Genomic DNA, 20,906 nt, shown 5'->3' with positions numbered 1-20,906 from the left:
TCTCCCAGGTTAGTCAGACCCCCCCCCTACCTGTGGTCGTAGGACAGGTACATTAAACAGGTGAAGATCTCCCAGGTTAGTCAGACCCCCCCCTACCTGTGGTCGTAGGACAGGTACATTAAACAGGTTAAGATCTCCCAGGTTAGTCAGACCCCCCCTACCTGTGGTCGTAGGACAGGTACATTAAACAGGTGAAGATCTCCCAGGTTAGTCAGACCCCCCCCCCTACCTGTGGTCGTAGGACAGGTACATTAAACAGGTTAAGATCTCCCAGGTTAGTCAGACCCCCCCCTACCTGTGGTCGTAGGACAGGTACATTAAACAGGTGAAGATCTCCCAGGTTAGTCAGACCCCCCCCTACCTGTGGTCGTAGGACAGGTACATTAAACAGGTTAAGATCTCCCAGGTTAGTCAGACCCCCCCCTACCTGTGGTCGTAGGACAGGTACATTAAACAGGTGAAGATCTCCCAGGTTAGTCAGACCCCCCCCCTACCTGTGGTCGTAGGACAGGTACATTAAACAGGTGAAGATCTCCCAGGTTAGTCAGACCCCCCTACCTGTGGTCGTAGGACAGGTACATTAAACAGGTGAAGATCTCCCAGGTTAGTCAGACCCCCCCTACCTGTGGTCGTAGGACAGGTACATTAAACAGGTGAAGATCTCCCAGGTTAGTCAGACCCCCCCCCTACCTGTGGTCGTAGGACAGGTACATTAAACAGGTGAAGATCTCCCAGGTTAGTCAGACCCCCCCTACCTGTGGTCGTAGGACAGGTACATTAAACAGGTGAAGATCTCCCAGGTTAGTCAGACCCCCCCCTACCTGTGGTCGTAGGACAGGTACATTAAACAGGTGAAGATCTCCCAGGTTAGTCAGACCCCCCCCCTACCTGTGGTCGTAGGACAGGTACATTAAACAGGTGAAGATCTCCCAGGTTAGTCAGACCCCCCCCTACCTGTGGTCGTAGGACAGGTACATTAAACAGGTGAAGATCTCCCAGGTTAGTCAGACCCCCCCCTACCTGTGGTCGTAGGACAGGTACATTAAACAGGTGAAGATCTCCCAGGTTAGTCAGACCCCCCCCTACCTGTGGTCGTAGGACAGGTACATTAAACAGGTGAAGATCTCCCAGGTTAGTCAGACCCCCCCCACCTGTGGTCGTAGGACAGGTACATTAAACAGGTTAAGATCTCCCAGGTTAGTCAGACCCCCCCCCTACCTGTGGTCGTAGGACAGGTACATTAAACAGGTGAAGATCTCCCAGGTTAGTCAGACCCCCCCCCTACCTGTGGTCGTAGGACAGGTACATTAAACAGGTTAAGATCTCCCAGGTTAGTCAGACCCCCCCCTACCTGTGGTCGTAGGACAGGTACATTAAACAGGTGAAGATCTCCCAGGTTAGTCAGACCCCCCCCCTACCTGTGGTCGTAGGACAGGTACATTAAACAGGTGAAGATCTCCCAGGTTAGTCAGACCCCCCCCCTACCTGTGGTCGTAGGACAGGTACATTAAACAGGTGAAGATCTCCCAGGTTAGTCAGACCCCCCCTACCTGTGGTCGTAGGACAGGTACATTAAACAGGTGAAGATCTCCCAGGTTAGTCAGACCCCCCCCTACCTGTGGTCGTAGGACAGGTACATTAAACAGGTGAAGATCTCCCAGGTTAGTCAGACCCCCCCTACCTGTGGTCGTAGGACAGGTACATTAAACAGGTGAAGATCTCCCAGGTTAGTCAGACCCCCCCCCCCTACCTGTGGTCGTAGGACAGGTACATTAAACAGGTGAAGATCTCCCAGGTTAGTCAGACCCCCCCCTACCTGTGGTCGTAGGACAGGTACATTAAACAGGTGAAGATCTCCCAGGTTAGTCAGACCCCCCCCTACCTGTGGTCGTAGGACAGGTACATTAAACAGGTGAAGATCTCCCAGGTTAGTCAGACCCCCCCCCTACCTGTGGTCGTAGGACAGGTACATTAAACAGGTGAAGGTCTCCCAGGTTAGTCAGACCCCCCCCCTACCTGTGGTCGTAGGACAGGTACATTAAACAGGTGAAGATCTCCCAGGTTAGTCAGACCCCCCCCCTACCTGTGGTCGTAGGACAGGTACATTAAACAGGTGAAGATCTCCCAGGTTAGTCAGACCCCCCCTACCTGTGGTCGTAGGACAGGTACATTAAACAGGTGAAGATCTCCCAGGTTAGTCAGACCCCCCCCCCCTACCTGTGGTCGTAGGACAGGTACATTAAACAGGTGAAGATCTCCCAGGTTAGTCAGACCCCCCCCTACCTGTGGTCGTAGGACAGGTACATTAAACAGGTGAAGATCTCCCAGGTTAGTCAGACCCCCCCCTACCTGTGGTCGTAGGACAGGTACATTAAACAGGTGAAGATCTCCCAGGTTAGTCAGACCCCCCCCCCCTACCTGTGGTCGTAGGACAGGTACATTAAACAGGTGAAGGTCTCCCAGGTTAGTCAGACCCCCCCCTACCTGTGGTCGTAGGACAGGTACATTAAACAGGTGAAGATCTCCCAGGTTAGTCAGACCCCCCCCCTACCTGTGGTCGTAGGACAGGTACATTAAACAGGTGAAGGTCTCCCAGGTTAGTCAGACCCCCCCCTACCTGTGGTCGTAGGACAGGTACATTAAACAGGTGAAGATCTCCCAGGTTAGTCAGACCCCCCCTACCTGTGGTCGTAGGACAGGTACATTAAACAGGTGAAGATCTCCCAGGTTAGTCAGACCCCCCCCTACCTGTGGTCGTAGGACAGGTACATTAAACAGGTGAAGATCTCCCAGGTTAGTCAGACCCCCCCCCTACCTGTGGTCGTAGGACAGGTACATTAAACAGGTGAAGATCTCCCAGGTTAGTCAGACCCCCCCCCCTACCTGTGGTCGTAGGGGCAGGTACATTAAACAGGTGAAGGTCTCCCAGGTTAGTCAGACCCCCCCTACCTGTGGTCGTAGGGACAGGTACATTAAACAGGTGAAGATCTCCCAGGTTAGTCAGACCCCCCCCCCTACCTGTGGTCGTAGGACAGGTACATTAAACAGGTGAAGGTCTCCCAGGTTAGTCAGACCCCCCCCTACCTGTGGTCGTAGGACAGGTACATTAAACAGGTGAAGGTCTCCCAGGTTAGTCAGACCCCCCCTCCCCCCTACCTGTGGTCGTAGGACAGGTACATTAAACAGGTGGTCTCCCAGGTTAGTCAGACCCCCCCCCTACCTGTGGTCGTAGGACAGGTACATTAAACAGGTGAAGATCTCCCAGGTTAGTCAGACCCCCCCCTACCTGTGGTCGTAGGACAGGTACATTAAACAGGTTAAGGTCTCCCAGGTTAGTCAGACCCCCCCTACCTGTGGTCGTAGGGCAGGTACATTAAACAGGTGAAGATCTCCCAGGTTAGTCAGACCCCCCCCCTACCTGTGGTCGTAGGGCAGGTACATTAAACAGGTGAAGATCTCCCAGGTTCGTCAGACAGACCAGACTGGTCTCACTGTAGTCCTCCTGGGCCGTGGAACACACCGTCACCGTGGCAACCCTCCGCACGCGACAACCCTCATGAGCCGTCAGCTTGAACTTGGTCTTCGCACCGACCTTAGGAAGACTGAACACCTGTCAACACAATACACCTGTTAACACACCTGTTAACACAATACACCTGTTAACACACCTGTCAACACAATACACCTGTTAACACACCTGTTAACACAATACACCTGTTAACACACCTGTCAACACAATACACCTGTTAACACACCTGTTAACACAATACACCTGTTAACACACCTGTCAACACAATACACCTGTTAACACACCTGTCAACACAATACACCTGTTAACACACCTGTCAACACAATACACCTGTTAACACACCTGTCAACACAATACACCTGTTAACACACCTGTCAACACAATACACCTGTTAACACACCTGTCAACACAATACACCTGTTAACACACCTGTCAACACAATACACCTGTTAACACACCTGTCAACACAATACACCTGTTAACACACCTGTCAACACAATACACCTGTTAACACAATACACCTGTCAACACAATACACCTGTCAACACAATACACCTGTCAACACAATACACCTGTTAACACAATACACCTGTTAACACACATGTCAACACAATACACCTGTTAACACACCTGTTAACACAATACACCTGTTAACACACCTGTCAACACAATACACCTGTTAACACACCTGTCAACACAATACACCTGTCAACACAATACACCTGTCAACACAATACACCTGTCAACACAATACACCTGTTAACACAATACACCTGTTAACACACCTGTCAACACAATACACCTGTTAACACAATACACCTGTTAACACACCTGTCAACACAATACACCTGTTAACACACCTGTTAACACAATACACCTGTTAACACACCTGTCAACACAATACACCTGTTAACACACCTGTCAACACAATACACCTGTTAACACACCTGTCAACACAATACACCTGTCAACACAATACACCTGTCAACACAATACACCTGTCAACACAATACACCTGTCAACACAATACACCTGTCAACACACCTGTCAACACAATACACCTGTTAACACACCTGTCAACACAATACACCTGTTAACACACCTGTTAACACAATACACCTGTCAACACAATACACCTGTCAACACACCTGTCAACACAATACACCTGTCAACACAATACACCTGTTAACACACCTGTTAACACAATACACCTGTTAACACAATACACCTGTCAACACAATACACCTGTCAACACAATACACCTGTCAACACAATACACCTGTCAACACAATACACCTTCAATACACCTGTTAACACACCTGTTAACACAATACACCTGTCAACACAATACACCTGTCAACACAATACACCTGTCAACACAATACACCTGTCAACACAATACACCTGTCAACACAATACACCTGTCAACACAATACACCTGTTCACACAATACACCTGTCCACACAATACACCTGTTAACACAATACACCTGTTAACACAATACACCTGTTAACACAATACACCTGTTAACACAATACACCTGTTAACACAATACACCTGTCAATACAACTGTTAACACAATACACCTGTCAATACACCTGTCAACACAATACACCTGTCAACACAATACACCTGTCAATACAACTGTTAACACAATACACCTGTCAATACACCTGTCAACACAATACACCTGTCAACACAATACACCTGTCAATACACCTGTTAACACAATACACCTGTCAATACACCTGTCAACACAATACACCTGTCAATACACCTGTCAACACAATACACCTGTCAACACAATACACCCGTCAACACAATACACCCGTCAACACAATACACCCGTCAACACAATACACCCGTCAACACAATACACCCGTCAACACAATACACCCGTCAACACAATACACCTGTCAACACAACACACCTGTTAACACAATACACCTGTTAACACAACACACCTGTTAACACAACACACCTGTTAACACAACACACCTGTTAACACAATACACCTGTTAACACAATACACCTGTTAACACAATACACCTGTCAACACAATACACCTGTCAACACAATACACCTGTCGATACACCTGTCAACACAATACACCTGTCAATACACCTGTCAACACAATACACCTGTCAACACAATACACCTGTTAACACAATACACCTGTTAACACAATACACCTGTTAACACAATACACCTGTCAACACAACACACCTGTTAACACAACACACCTGTTAACACAATACACCTGTTAACACAATACACCTGTTAACACAATACACCTGTCAACACAATACACCTGTTAACACAATACACCTGTCAACACAACACACCTGTTAACACAACACACCTGTTAACACAACACACCTGTTATCACAATACACCTGTTAACACAATACACCTGTTAACACAATACACCTGTTAACACAATACACCTGTCAACACAATACACCTGTCAATACACCTGTTAACACAATACACCTGTCAATACACCTGTTAACACACCTGTTAACACAATACACCTGTCAATACACCTGTTAACACTGACGAGTTCCTTCCAAAAGGTGTGTGTGTATGTGTGTGTGTGTGTGTGTGTGTGTGTGTGTGTGTGTGTGTGTGTGTGTGTGTGTGTGTAGTGAGTAGGTGTGTGTGTGTGTGTGTGTATGTGTGTGTGTGTGTGTGTGTGTGTGTGTGTGTGTGTGTGGTGTGTGTAGGTGTGTGTATGTAGGTGTGTGTAGGTGTGTGTGTGTGTGTGTGTGTGTGTGTGTGTGTGTGTGTGTGTGTGTAGGTGTGTAGGTGTGTGTGTGTGTGTGTGTGTGTGTGTGTATAAACACCTTGAGTTGTTCCTCTGAAGCGATGAGGACAGAGTGTGGGTTAGTCGTGTCCGAGCGGCAGCCAGGTCCAGAGAGGCTTGGTAAGGTTCCGGTAGCGGTTTCCCCGTCCGTCCAGAACGCAGACGGACACGACTGGAGCTCTGTGCATCAGCTGGATCTCTTTACCCAACACGGCCTCCACACAGCCGCTCCCGGACCCCCCGGACCCCCCGGACCTCCCGGACCCCACGGCCGGACACGCGCCCGACCCAACACCCGGAACCTCTAACGCGTAAGCATACACACTCCCTGAGTTCGTCCCCGCCCACAGCGTCGGGCCGTGGTGAGTACCTGCAGGAGACAGAAATGTACACGTTACCATAGATACACACACATTAAACAGAGATATACACGTTAATATAGATACACACACATTAAAACAGAGATATACACGTTAATATAGATATACACACATTAAACAGAGATATACACGTTAATATAGATACAAACACATTAAACAGAGATATACACACATTAAACAGAGATATACACGTTACCATAGATACACCCATTAAACAGAGATATACACGTTAATATAGATACACACACATTAAACAGAGATATACACGTTAATATAGATACACACACATTAAAACAGAGATATACACGTTAATATAGATATACACACATTAAACAGAGATATACACGTTAATATAGATACACACACATTAAACAGAGATATACACGTTACCATAGATACACATTAAACAGAGATATACACGTTACCATAGATACACACACATTAAACAGAGATATACACGTTAATGTAGATACACACGTTACCATAGATACACACACACGTATCAGACAGAATCATACCGTCTCTAAGGTACGTATCAGACAGAATCATACCGTCTCTAAGGTACGTATCAGACAGAATCATACCGTCTCTAAGGTACGTATCAGACAGAATCATACCGTCTCTAAGGTACGTATCAGACAGACAGAATCATACCGTCTCTAAGGTACGTATCAGACAGACAGAATCATACCGTCTCTGAGGTACGTATCAGACAGAATCATACCGTCTCTGAGGTACGTATCAGACAGAATCATACCGTCTCTAAGGTACGTATCAGACAGACAGAATCATACCGTCTCTAAGGTACGTATCAGACAGAATCATACCGTCTCTAAGGTACGTATCAGACAGAATCATACCGTCTCTAAGGTACGTATCAGACAGACAGAATCATACCGTCTCTGAGGTACGTATCAGACAGAATCATACCGTCTCTGAGGTACGTATCAGACAGAATCATACCGTCTCTAAGGTACGTATCAGACAGAATCATACCGTCTCTAAGGTACGTATCAGACAGACAGAATCATACCGTCTCTAAGGTACGTATCAGACAGAATCATACCGTCTCTAAGGTACGTATCAGACAGAATCATACCGTCTCTAAGGTACGTATCAGACAGAATCATACCGTCTCTAAGGTACGTATCAGACAGAATCATACCGTCTCTGAGGTACGTATCAGACAGAATCATACCGTCTCTGAGGTACGTATCAGACAGAATCATACCGTCTCTGAGGTACGTATCAGACAGACAGAATCATACCGTCTCTAAGGTACGTATCAGACAGACAGAATCATACCGTCTCTAAGGTACGTATCAGACAGACAGAATCATACCGTGTCTGAGGTACGTATCAGACAGAATATTACCGTCTCTAAGGTACGTATCAGACAGAATCATACCGTCTCTAAGGTACGTATCAGACAGACAGAATCATACCGTCTCTAAGGTACGTATCAGACAGAATCATACCGTCTCTAAGGTACGTATCAGACAGAATCATACCGTCTCTGAGGTACGTATCAGACAGAATCATACCGTCTCTAAGGTACGTATCAGACAGACAGAATCATACCGTCTCTAAGGTACATATCAGACAGAATCATACCGTCTCTGAGGTACGTATCAGACAGAATCATACCGTCTCTGAGGTACGTATCAGACAGAATCATACCGTCTCTGAGGTACGTATCAGACAGAATCATACCGTCTCTAAGGTACGTATCAGACAGACAGAATCATACCGTCTCTAAGGTACGTATCAGACAGACAGAATCATACCGTCTCTAAGGTACGTATCAGACAGAATCATACCGTCTCTAAGGTACGTATCAGACAGAATCATACCGTCTCTAAGGTACGTATCAGACAGAATCATACCGTCTCTGAGGTACGTATCAGACAGAATCATACCGTCTCTAAGGTACTTATCAGACAGACAGAATCATACCGTCTCTGAGGTACGTATCAGACAGAATCATACCGTCTCTAAGGTACGTATCAGACAGAATCATACCGTCTCTAAGGTACGTATCAGACAGAATCATACCGTCTCTAAGGTACGTATCAGACAGAATCATACCGTCTCTAAGGTACGTATCAGACAGAATCATACCGTCTCTGAGGTACGTATCAGACAGAATCATACCGTCTCTAAGGTACGTATCAGACAGAATCATACCGTCTCTAAGGTACGTATCAGACAGAATCATACCGTCTCTAAGGTACGTATCAGACAGAATCATACCGTCTCTAAGGTACGTATCAGACAGAATCATACCGTCTCTAAGGTACGTATCACACAGAATCATACCGTCTCTAAGGTACGTATCAGCCAGAATCATACCGTCTCTAAGGTACGTATCAGCCAGAATCATACCGTCTCTGAGGTACGTATCAGACAGACAGAATCATACCGTCTCTGAGGTACGTATCAGACAGAATCATACCGTCTCTAAGGTACGTATCAGCCAGAATCATACCGTCTCTAAGGTACGTATCAGCCAGAATCATACCGTCTCTAAGGTACGTATCAGACAGAATCATACCGTCTCTGAGGTAAGTATCGGCGAAATAGAGACATCGCACCACTCCCGATAGAGAGTCGTCAGCTGATCTCGGCTCGATCCTCCTCTGTACCGGAGCTACTTCCTCCTGGTCAGCTAGCGCTGCATTGGCTTCCTGGATCTACACACACACACACACACACACACACACACACACACAGGAAGTGATGTCACACTCATTGGATGCGCTGTGAGAACCAAATCTATTTTATATGTTTTGAGTTTTTGTTTATAATTCTAGACATTCCTTCCTAATGGCATATTTATTATTTAAATATTTATTATTTAAATATTCCCCATATAATGTTGGGCTAACATGGCAATAATTTTGGAATTTACGAACGGCCCCGGCTGTTATGACAGTAAAACATTGGCAAAAAAAAAAAGACCTTTATTTAACTAGGCAAGTCAGTTAAGAACAAATTCTTATTTACAATGACGGCCCACCAGGGAACAGTGGGGTTAACGGCCTTGTTCAGGGGGCAGAACGACAGATTTGTACCTTGTCAGCTCGGGGATTTAGTCCAACGCTCTAACCACTAGGCTACGCTGCCGCCCCGGTCAGAGCGCTGTACATCAAGCTGTCTCACTACAGAAACAGGAGATAGACTAGTGTCCTGTCCAGGGGGTGTCCTGGTACATCAAGCTGTCTCACTACAGAAACAGGAGATAGACTAGTGTCCTGTCCAGGGGGTGTCCTGTACATCAAGCTGTCTCACTGCAGAAACAGGAGATCGACTAGTGTCCTGTCCAGGGAGTGTCCTGGTACATCAAGCTGTCACACTACAGAAACAGGAGATAGACTAGTGTCCTGTCCAGGGGGTGTACTGTACATCAAGCTGTCTCACTACAGAAACAGGAGATAGACTAGTGTCCTGTCCAGGGGGTGTACTGTACATCAAGCTGTCTCACTGTGTGTGTGTGTGTGTGTGTGTGTGTGTGTGTGTGTGTGTTACCTTGCTGGTCAGCGTGGGGACGGGGCGTTTCTTCCCAGACACTCTACTCTTCCGGATCCTTCTGAAGCTCTGTCTGAGAGACTTCTTCAGACTCTTCACCCTGCTGAGAGGACCCTCCATCGCTAGGGAGTCGTTAGGGTGCAGGGTACACCTGGAGATAGAGAGACAGAACAGCTCAACACACCAGAGGACCCTCCGTCGCTAGGGAGTCGTTAGGGCGCAGGGTACACCTGGAGACAACAGAGAGACAGAACAGCTCAACACACCAGAGGACCCTCCATCGCTAGGGAGTCGTTAGGGCGCAGGGTACACCTGGAGACAACAGAGAGACAGAACAGCTCAACACACCAGAGGACCCTCCGTCGCTAGGGAGTCGTTAGGGCGCAGGGTACACCTGGAGACAACAGAGAGACAGAACAGCTCAACACACCAGAGGACCCTCCGTCGCTAGGGAGTCGTTAGGGCGCAGGGTACACCTGGAGACAACAGAACAGCTCAACACACCAGAGGACCCTCCATCACTAGGGGAGTCGTTAGGGCGCAGGGTACACCTGGAGACAACAGAACAGCTCAACACACCAGAGGACCCTCCGTCGCTAGGGGAGTCGTTAGGGCGCAGGGTACACCTGGAGACAACAGAACAGCTCAACACACCAGAGGACCCTCCGTCGCTAGGGAGTCGTTAGGGTGCAGGGTACACCTGGAGACAACAGAACAGCTCAACACACCAGAGGACCCTCCATCGCTAGGGAGTCGTTAGGGTGCAGGGTACACCTGGAGACAACAGAGAGACAGAACAGCTCAACACACCAGAGGACCCTCCGTCGCTAGGGAGTCGTTAGGCGCAGGGTACACCTGGAGACAACAGAACAGCTCAACACAACAGAGGACCCTCCGTCGCTAGGGGAGTCGTTGGGCGCAGGGGTACACCTGGAGACAACAGAGACACAGAACAGCTCAACACACCAGAGGACCCTCCATCGCTAGGGGAGTCGTTAGGGCGCAGGGTACACCTGGAGACAACAGAGAGACAGACCAGAGGACCCTCCGTTGCTAGGGAGTCGTTAGGGCGCAGGGTACACCTGGAGACAACAGAACAGCTCAACACAACAGAGGACCCTCCGTCGCTAGGGAGTCGTTAGGGTGCAGACTACACCTGGGGACAACAGAGAGACAGAACAGCTCAACACACCAGAGGACCCTCCGTCGCTAGGGAGTCGTTAGGGCGCAGGGTACACCTGGAGACAACAGAGAGACAGACCAGAGGACCCTCCATCGCTAGGGAGTCGTTAGGGCGCAGGGTACACCAGGAGACAACAGAGAGACAGAACAGCTCAACACACCAGAGGACCCTCCGTCGCTAGGGAGTCGTTAGGGTGCAGGGTACACCTGGAGACAACAGAGAGACAGAACAGCTCAACACACCAGAGGACCCTCCGTCGCTAGGGGAGTCGTTAGGGTACACCTGGAGACAACAGAGAGACAGAACAGCTCAACACACCAGAGGACCCTCCATCGCTAGGGAGTCGTTAGGGCGCAGGGTACACCTGGAGACAACAGAACAGCTCAACACAACAGAGGACCCTCCGTCGCTAGGGAGTCGTTAGGGTGCAGACTACACCTGGAGACAACAGAGAGACAGAACAGCTCAACACACCAGAGGACCCTCCGTCGCTAGGGAGTCGTTAGGGCGCAGGGTACACCTGGAGACAACAGAACAGCTCAACACACCAGAGGACCCTCCATCACTAGGGAGTCGTTAGGGCGCAGGGTACACCTGGAGACAACAGAACAGCTCAACACACCAGAGGACCCTCCGTCGCTAGGGAGTCGTTAGGGTGCAGGGTACACCTGGAGACAACAGAACAGCTCAACACACCAGAGGACCCTCCATCGCTAGGGAGTCGTTAGGGTGCAGGGTACACCTGGAGACAACAGAGAGACAGAACAGCTCAACACACCAGAGGACCCTCCGTCGCTAGGGAGTCGTTAGGGCGCAGGGTACACCTGGAGACAACAGAACAGCTCAACACAACAGAGGACCCTCCGTCGCTAGGGAGTCGTTAGGGCGCAGGGTACACCTGGAGACAACAGAGACACAGAACAGCTCAACACACCAGAGGACCCTCCATCGCTAGGGAGTCGTTAGGGCGCAGGGTACACCTGGAGACAACAGAGAGACAGACCAGAGGACCCTCCGTTGCTAGGGAGTCGTTAGGGTGCAGGGTACACCTGGAGACAACAGAACAGCTCAACACACCAGAGGACCCTCCGTCGCTAGGGAGTCGTTAGGGTGCAGGGTACACCTGGAGACAACAGAGAGACAGAACAGCTCAACACACCAGAGGACCCTCCGTCGCTAGGGAGCCGTTAGGGTGCAGGGTACACCTGGAGACAACAGAGAGACAGAACAGCTCAACACACCAGAGGACCCTCCGTCGCTAGGGAGTCGTTAGGGCGCAGGGTACACCTGGAGACAACAGAGAGACAGACCAGAGGACCCTCCGTCGCTAGGGAGTCGTTAGGGCGCAGGGTACACCTGGAGACAACAGAGAGACAGACCAGAGGACCCTCCGTCGCTAGGGAGTCGTTAGGGTGCAGACTACACCTGGAGACAACAGAGAGACAGAACAGCTCAACACACCAGAGGACCCTCCGTCGCTAGGGAGTCGTTAGGGTGCAGGGTACACCTGGAGACAACAGAGAGACAGAACAGCTCAACACACCAGAGGACCCTCCGTCGCTAGGGAGTCGTTAGGGCGCAGGGTACACCTGGAGACAACAGAGAGACATAACAGCTCAACACACCAGAGGACCCTCCGTCGCTAGGGAGTCGTTAGGGTACACCTGGAGACAACAGAGTGTGTGTGTCTCTCTACCAGGCGAGTACAGTCATGTGTGTGTACCTGTCCTGTCCTGTCCAAGACAGACAGACAGACAGACAGACAGACAGACAGACAGACAGACAGAGTGTGTGTGTGTGTGTGTACCTGGCCAGAACAGTGGTGTGTCTGTGGTAGTCGAACAGTCCGAAGCCGTGACTCGTCCCGAACGCTACGAGGTTCCACTCCGCATGCAGCGTCACCGCGGTAACAGAGGCTGGGGGGAGGGCCTGCACCACGACCAATGGCTGGAAGCCTGGAGGAAAGGGGGCGGGGCTGGTTCGGGGCTCCAGCCTATCATGGCCCTTCCAGGTGAACCCCTCTCGGTCCTGAAGCAGGTCGACCGTGGAGACATCGACCGTGTGGTCCGACCGCTCATCATTCAGACCCAGCACGATCACCTGGAGACACAGAGAGACACACAGAGAGACAGACAGAGAGACAGACACAGAGAGACAGACACACAGAGACAGACAGAGAGACAGACAGAGACACACAGAGAGACACACAGAGAGACAGACACACAGAGACAGACAGAGAGACAGACACACAGAGACAGACAGAGAGACAGACACACAGAGACAGACACACAGAGACAGACACACAGAGACAGACACACAGAGACAGACACACAGAGACAGACACACACAGACAAAGAGAGAAGAAGAAGAGAGAGTGTCTAATTATACAAACACAGTTGTCCGTGTGTGTGTGTGTGTGTTTGTGTGTGTGTGTGTGTGTGTGTGTGTGTTCTGTACCTGTCCAGCGGTCCCGGCCACCACCAGTCTACAGCTGTATTTACAAAGACTGATCTTCTGTATCCCGAGACGAGGATCATCACTGTACGGATCAAAACATCCCACCTGGAACACACATCATCATCATCACTATACGGATCAAAACAGCCCACCTGGAACACACATCATCATCATCATCATCATCACTATACGGATCAAAACAGCCCACCTGGAACACACATCATCATCATCATCACTATACGGATCAAAACAGCCCACCTGGAACACACATCATCATCATCATCATCACTATACGGATCAAAACAGCCAACCTAGAACACACACCATCATCATCATCATCATCACTATACGGATCAAAACAGCCCACCTGGAACACACATCATCATCATCATCATCATCACTATACGGATCAAAACAGCCACCTGGAACACACACCATCATCATCATCACTATACGGATCAAAACAGCCCACCTGGAACACACATCATCATCATCATCATCACTATACGGATCAAAACAGCCCACCTGGAACACACACCATCATCATCACTATACGGATCAAAACAGCCCACCTGGAACACACATCATCATCATCATCATCACTATACGGATCAAAACAGCCCACCTGGAACACACACCATCATCATCACTATACGGATCAAAACAGCCCACCTGGAACACACACCATCATCATCACTATACGGATCAAAACAGCTCACCTGGAACACACATCATCATCATCACTATACGGATCAAAACAGCCCACCTGGAACACACATCATCATCACTATACGGATCAAAACAGCCACCTGGAACACACATCATCATCATCACTATACGGATCAAAACAGCCCACCTTGAACACACACCATCATCATCATCACTATACGGATCAAAACAGCCCACCTGGAACACACATCATCATCATTATACGGATCAAAACAGCCCACCTGGAACACACATCATCATCACTATACGGATCAAAACAGCCCACCTGGAACACACATCATCATCATCACTATACGGATCAAAACAGCCCACCTTGAACACACACCATCATCATCATCACTATACGGATCAAAACAGCCCACCTTGAACACACACCATCATCATCATCACTACACGGATCAAAACAGCCCACCTGGAACACACACCATCATCATCACTATACGGATCAAAACAGCCAACTCCATACCCCACAATGACACCATACCCCACAATGACACCATAATGACACCATACCCCACAATGACACCACAATGACACCATACCCCACAATGACCCCACAACGACTCCACACCCCACAACGACTCCACACCCCACAACGACTCCACACCCCACAACGACTCCACACCCCACAAATCGACTCCACACCCCACAACGACTCCACACCCCACAACGACTCCACACCCCACAACGACACCACACCCCACAATGACTCCATACCCCACAATGACTCCATACCCCACAACGACGCCATACCCCACAACGACTCCATACCCCACAACGACTCCATACCCCACAACGACTCCATACCCCACAACGACACCATACCCCACAACGACTCCATACCCCACAACGACTCCATACCCCACAACGACTCCATACCCCACAACGACCCCATACCCCACAACGACTCCACAACGACTCCGTACCCCACAACGACACCATACCCCACAACGACACCATACCCCACAACGACTCCACACCCCACAACGACTCCACACCCCACAACGACTCCACACCCCACAACGACTCAATACTCCACGACTCAATACCCCACAACGACTCCATACCCCACAACGACTCCATAACGACTCCATACCCCACAACGACACCATACCCCACAACGACTCCATACCCCACAACGACTCCACACCCCACAACGACTCCACACCCCACAACGACTCAATACTCCACGCACTCAATACCCCACAACGACTCCACACCCCACAACGACTCCACACCCCACAACGACTCCACACCCCACAACGACTCCACACCCCCACAATGACACCATACCCCACAATGACACCATAATGACACCATACCCCACAATGACTCCATACCCCACAACGACTCCATACCCCCACAATGACACCATACCCCCACAATGACACCATACCCCACAATGACACCATAATGACACCATAATGACACCATACCCCACAATGACTCCATACCCCACAATGACTCCATACCCCACAATGACTCCATACCCCACAATGACTCCATACCCCACAATGACTCCACACCCCACAACGACTCCACACCCCACAACGACTCCATACCCCACAACGACTCCATACCCCACAACGACTCCATACCCCACAACGACTCCATACCCCACAACCGACACCATACCCCACAATCGACTCCATACCCCACAACGACTCCATACCCCACAACGACTCCATACCCCACAACGACTCCACAACGACACCATACCCCACAACGACACCACATACCCCACAACGACACCATACCCCACAACGACTCCACACCCCACAACGACTCAATACTCCACGACTCAATACCCCACAACGACTCCACACCCCACAACGACTCCACACCCCACAACGACTCCACACCCCACAAACGACTCCACACCCCACAACGACTCCACACCCCACAACGACTCCATACCCCCACAATGACACCATACCCCACAATGACACCTCAATGACACCATACCCCACAATGACTCCATACCCCACAACGACTCCATACCCCCACAATGACACCATACCCCACAATGACACCATACCCCACAATGACACCATAATGACACCATACCCCACAATGACACCATACCCCACAATGACTCCATACCCCACAATGACTCCATACCCCACAATGACTCCATACCCCACAATGACTCCATACCCCACAATGACTCCATACCCCACAATGACTCCATACCCCACAATGACTCCATACCCCACAATGACTCCATACCCCACAATGACTCCATACCCCACAACGACTCCACATACCCCACAAACGACTCCACACCCCACAACGACTCCATACCCCCACAACGACTCCATACCCCACAACGACTCCACACCCCACAACGACTCCACACCCCACAACGACTCCATACCCCACAACGACTCCATACCCCACAACGACTCCATACCCCATAATGACAAAGTGTAAACAGGTTTTTAGAAATGTTTGCAAATTTATAAGAAATGTGTGAGTGCGTGCTTCTGTGTGAGCGTGTGTGTGTGTGTGTGTAGCGTGTGTGTGTGAGCGTGTGTGTGTGTGTGTGTGTGTGTGTGTGTGTGTGTGTTCTGACCTTCCTAAAGGGAGGCCACTCCTCCTCTTGCGGTGCCTCGGGGTCGTCGCTAGGTCCAGGGGGTCGTCGTTAGGGTCGGTATGGAAGACGTTAGCCGTGCTGAGCTTGTAGAGGGGAGTCATAGCAACAGCAGACACATCCCAGAACCGCACTGCACCGGCCCTCATGCCTACACACACACACGTTACATACAGAGAGACACACACACACACACACCGTTACATACAGAGAGCACACACACACACACACACACACACACACACACACACGTTACATACAGAGAGACACACACACACACACACACACACACACACGTTACATACAGAGAGACACACACACACACACACACACACACACACACACACACACACACACACACACACACACTTCTTTTTAACATAGTGGAGACAGGAGATGCAGTTGAGGTTGGAAGTTTACATACACCTTTGCCAAGTACAAGTAGCTTCATCCTTGCTGAGCGGCCTTTCAGGTTATGTCGATATAGGACTCGTTTTTTTACTGTGGATATAGATTTCTTTTGTACCTGTTTCCTCCAGCATCTTCACAAGGTCCTTTGCTGTTGTTCTGGGATTGATTTGCACTTTTCGCACCAAAGTACATTAATCTCTAGGAGACAGAACGCGTCTCCTTCCTGAGCGGTGTGACGGCTGCCTGGTCCCATGGTGTTTATACTGGCGTACTATTGTTTGTACAGATGAACGTGGTACCTTCAGGCGTTTGGAAATCGCTCCCAAGGATGAACCATGACTTGTGGAGGTCAATAATTTATTTTCTGAGGTCTTGGCTGATTTCTTTAGATTTTCCCATGATGTCAAGCAAAGAGGCAGTGAGTTTGAAGGTAGGCCTTGAAATACATCCACAGGTACACCTCCAATTAACTCAAATGATGTCAATTAGCCTATCAGAAGCTTCTAAAGCCATGACGTCGTTTTCTGGTATTTTCCAAGCTGTTTAAAGGCACCAGTCAACTTAGTGGATGTAAACTTCTGACCCACTGGAATTGTGATACAGTGAATTACAAGTGAAATAATCTGTCTGTAAACAATTGTCGGGGGAAATTATTTGTGTCACGCACAAAGTAGATGTCCTAACCGACTTGCCCAAAACTATATAGTTTGTTAACAAGAAATTTGTGGAGTGGTTGAAAAAACGAGTTTTAATGACTCCAACCTAAAGTGGATGTAAACTTCCGATTTCAAATGTACACACCTCTTCTAACATCGTGGAGAGACAGTAAGAAGACCCTGTGTGTGTGTGTGTGTGTGTGTGTGTGTGTGTGTAGTGTGTGTGTGTGTGTGTGTGTGTGTGTGTTTACCCCGTCAGCAACAACTCCTGTTGTCTGGGCGTGGGCGCTAGATTCTTCCCTCCACATATCGGCCAACTCTACACACACACACACACCACACACACACACACACACACACACACACACACACACACACACACACACACACACACACAGAGACACACACACACACACACACACACACACACACCACACACACACACACACACACACACACACACACACACACCCCTTTAGGTTAGATGGCTGATACACACATTGCAGCAGAGAGACTAAATGTGAGAATAAAGGCCTCATTCATCCAGCTGTGACGGCCTGTCCCCCTCTGTCGGCCTGTCCCCCTCTGACGGCCTGTCCCCCTCTGTCGGCCTGTCCCCCTCTGTCGGCCTGTCCCCCTCTGTCGGCCTGTCCCCCTCTGACGGCCTGTCCCCCTCTGACGGCCTGTCCCCCTCTGACGGCCTGTCCCCCTCTGACGGCCTGTCCCCTCTGACGGCCTGTCCCCCTCTGACGGCCTGTCCCCCTCTGACGGCCTGTCCCCCTCTGTCGGCCTGTCCCCCTCTGTCGGCCTGTCCCCCTCTGACGGCCTGTCCCCTCTGACGGCCTGTCCCCTCTGACGGCCTGTCCCCCTCTGACGGCCTGTCCCCTCGGACGGCCTGTCCCCTCGGACGGCCTGTCCCCTCTGACGGCCTGTCCCCCTCTGACGGCCTGTCCCCCTCTGACGGCCTGTCCCCTCTGACGGCCTGTCCCCTCTGACGGCCTGTCCCCTCGGACGGCCTGTCCCCTCTGACGGCCTGTCCCCTCTGACGGCCTGTCCCCTCTGACGGCCTGTCCCCTCTGACGGCCTGTCCCCTCTGACGGCCTGTCCCCCTCTGACGGCCTGTCCCCTCGGACGGCCTGTCCCCTCGGACGGCCTGTCCCCTCGGACGGCCTGTCCCCTCTGACGGCCTGTCCCTCTAACGGCCTGTCCCTCTAACGGCCTGTCCCTCTGACGGCCTGTCCCTCTGACCCCTCTGTTCTAGTGCCAGGCAGGCTGGTATGATATATACGACAACAACAGCTGGTACTGGCTGCAAAGCCTTTAACTGTGGACATCTGCAGCTAAGCTAACAACGCTAATACGGACTAACCTGCACGCTAAGCTAACAACGCTAATACAGGCTAACCTGCTGCTAAGCTAACAACGCTAATACAGACTAACCTGCTGCTAAGCTAACAACGCTAATACAGGCTAACCTGCTGCTAAGCTAACAACGCTAATACGGGCTAACCTGCTGCTAAGCTAACAACGCTAATACGGGCTAACCTGCTGCTAAGCTAACAACGCTAATACAGGCTAACCTGCTGCTAAGCTAACAACGCTAATACAGGCTAACCTGCTGCTAAGCTAACAACGCTAATACAGGCTAACCTGCTGCTAAGCTAACAACGCTAATACAGGCTAACCTGCTGCTAAGCTAACAACGCTAATACAGGCTAACCTGCTGCTAAGCTAAGAAGGACTTGCTAACCCAGTGAGCAGATACACCTTGGCCATATTCATTACTGCACACAGTAACAAAACATTTTGTAACGGAAAACAAAACACAGGTGTTCTCACCTACCCACCTGCCTAATGAATAAGACACAGGTTGGGGTAGGTGAGAACACCTGTGTGTGTGTGTGTGTATGTGTGTGTGAGAGAGAGAGTGACAGGGACATGTGTGTGTGTGTGTGTGTGTGTGAGAGAGACAGGGACGTGTGTGTGTGTGTGTGTGTGTGTGTGTGTGTGTGTGTGTGTGTGTGTGTGTGACGTGTGTGTCGTGTGTGTGTGTGTGTGTGACGTGTGTGTGTGTGTGTGTGACAGGGACGTGTGTGTGTGTGTGTGTGTGTGTGTGTGTAACAGGGACGTGTGTGTGTGTGTGTGTGTAACAGGGACGTGTGTGTGTGTGTGTGTGTGTGTGTGTGTGTGTGTAACAGGGACGTGTGTGTGTGTGTGTGTGTGTGTGTGTGTGTGTGTAACAGGGACGTGTGTGTGTGTGTGTGTGTGTGTGTGTGTGTGTGTGTGTGTGTGTGTGTGTGTGTGTAACAGGGACGTGTGTGTGTGTGTGTGTGTGTGTGTGTGTGTGTGTGTGTGTGTGTGTGTGTGTGTGTGTGTGTGTATATATCCACCCCGTGTGCGTGTTGAGTGCCCTGGCTGTTCCCAGCGGCGGCCAGGCGGTCCCAGAGCTTGCCGGGGACGTCGTCCAGGTGACAGGATGTGGTGATGGCGGAGGAGTGGAGCGGGGCCAGGTAGGGAGGAGGGACAGAGGGCCACCCGGTGGTCTGGAGGTCTATTACAACCAGCTCCTCTTCTAGTAAAACCACTAGGGCTGTAGGATCATCATAGTCTGGGAGAGGAAATACACATTATTAA

The 20,906-nt window shown here is 50.1% G+C and overlaps 1 pseudogene; it reads right to left on the bottom strand.

Moving 5' to 3' along the window:
- LOC123732768 (lethal(2) giant larvae protein homolog 1-like) overlaps positions 1-20,906 on the bottom strand; it is a 39,211-nt pseudogene that overhangs the window by 16,119 nt on the left and 2,186 nt on the right.

The sequence above is a fragment of the Salmo salar genome, unplaced genomic scaffold, assembly GCF_905237065.1.
Source record: "Salmo salar unplaced genomic scaffold, Ssal_v3.1, whole genome shotgun sequence".
Taxonomy (NCBI): domain Eukaryota; kingdom Metazoa; phylum Chordata; class Actinopteri; order Salmoniformes; family Salmonidae; genus Salmo; species Salmo salar.
This window is presented reverse-complemented; position numbering and strand designations above follow the sequence as displayed.